The 1,246-nt window shown below is 38.0% G+C and overlaps 1 pseudogene; it reads left to right on the top strand.

Moving 5' to 3' along the window:
- The first annotated feature begins 262 nt into the window (after nucleotides 1-262).
- Nucleotides 263-465, top strand: LOC119065608 (uncharacterized; annotated as a pseudogene).
- The last annotated feature ends 781 nt before the right edge of the window (nucleotides 466-1,246 follow it).

The raw sequence follows: 1,246 nt of genomic DNA, 5'->3' as shown, positions 1-1,246 counted from the left end.
GTAAATTCATTCTCCCCATGGACACAAAAACTGTGGTTGGGGAGATGCATTCTCTTATCATTTGTCTATAGGTAACCAGACATTCTGGTTTTCTGGGGACAGTCACAATTTGCATGCCTGTCCTCAGGGGATGATCAGTAGAGCAACTTTTAATTTTCAAAGCTGTCCCAATTTAGACAATAAGTTATATGGACACCCCACATATGTAGCAATCATTCTATGTAGACTCTGGAAAAGTATAATACCCAAAACAGGAATTTAAAAAACTGTACTTTCAGGAATCATTTCTCTAGTTTGTTACTGGAGAAGTTTCTCTGAATGTATAGCACACAGGAGGAGGAGGAGACAGAGTTCTTCTCTCCTGAGTCTGACCTGGTTCTTGGTGTTGCTACTGCAGCTGCCATTTTCATTGGTGTTTGGTCTTGTCCTGCTTTGGGACAGCATTCAGAATAGGACACTATCTGAATTTTAAAAAAAAAAGAGAGAGACAGAAGAAAGAAAAATTTATATTTCTGTTTAGCTTGCAAAATGGGAAAATACGAAATTTCAAAATATACAGGGTGTGTCAAAAGTAGGTTTATAGTTGTTCATATGTAAAATAACACAATATTTATAAATAATAATACAAGAATGAACTCTGCTGCTAATGCTCAAAACTAGAACTCTATGTTTGCCAAACCCTTTATATTTATAAATCAAACATGCAATAAAATTGGTGATGTCTAGTAGATTTATTAACATTGTGGACTAAAAAAATGCGCCACATACTAAGCCTGAAAAGCTCAGGAGAGGCCTGTGCAGCAGCCTTACAAACTCAGAGACAGAAAGGAACCACGTAGGATAGTCTGAACATTAAACTTCCTGATTAAAAGCAGTTTGTGGAAGGTAGTCACGTCCTAGGCCTGTAGCTTTCTTGACTAACGTCAATCTTTATGTTAAGTGAGCTCGTCTGTTGTCTTTTAGCATCTAAGATATCTTTGAAATGTCAGAGTAATCTCCTTCTCTAGAGCCCTCAGGGCAGACACACTGAATGCCAAACCACAGAGCCCTCACTGTTGTTCCTCTCCTACCTAAGTGCTGTAAATGCTAATTATCAACTATCCGGTACCTGGCAATGTAAAAGAAATATGTGTCTCCTTTTCATCCTTATCCAGTCTCAGAGATTTTCTCCACTTTGGCTTCTCCCTAATCTACCACCAATAAATTTCATGTAACCCCCTTACATCTCCTCCTTTAATTCTAAGTA

This window comes from Artibeus jamaicensis, unplaced genomic scaffold, assembly GCF_021234435.1.
Source record: "Artibeus jamaicensis isolate MK-2021 breed Jamaican fruit bat unplaced genomic scaffold, CSHL_Jam_final contig_540, whole genome shotgun sequence".
Lineage (NCBI taxonomy): Eukaryota > Metazoa > Chordata > Mammalia > Chiroptera > Phyllostomidae > Artibeus > Artibeus jamaicensis.
This window is presented reverse-complemented; position numbering and strand designations above follow the sequence as displayed.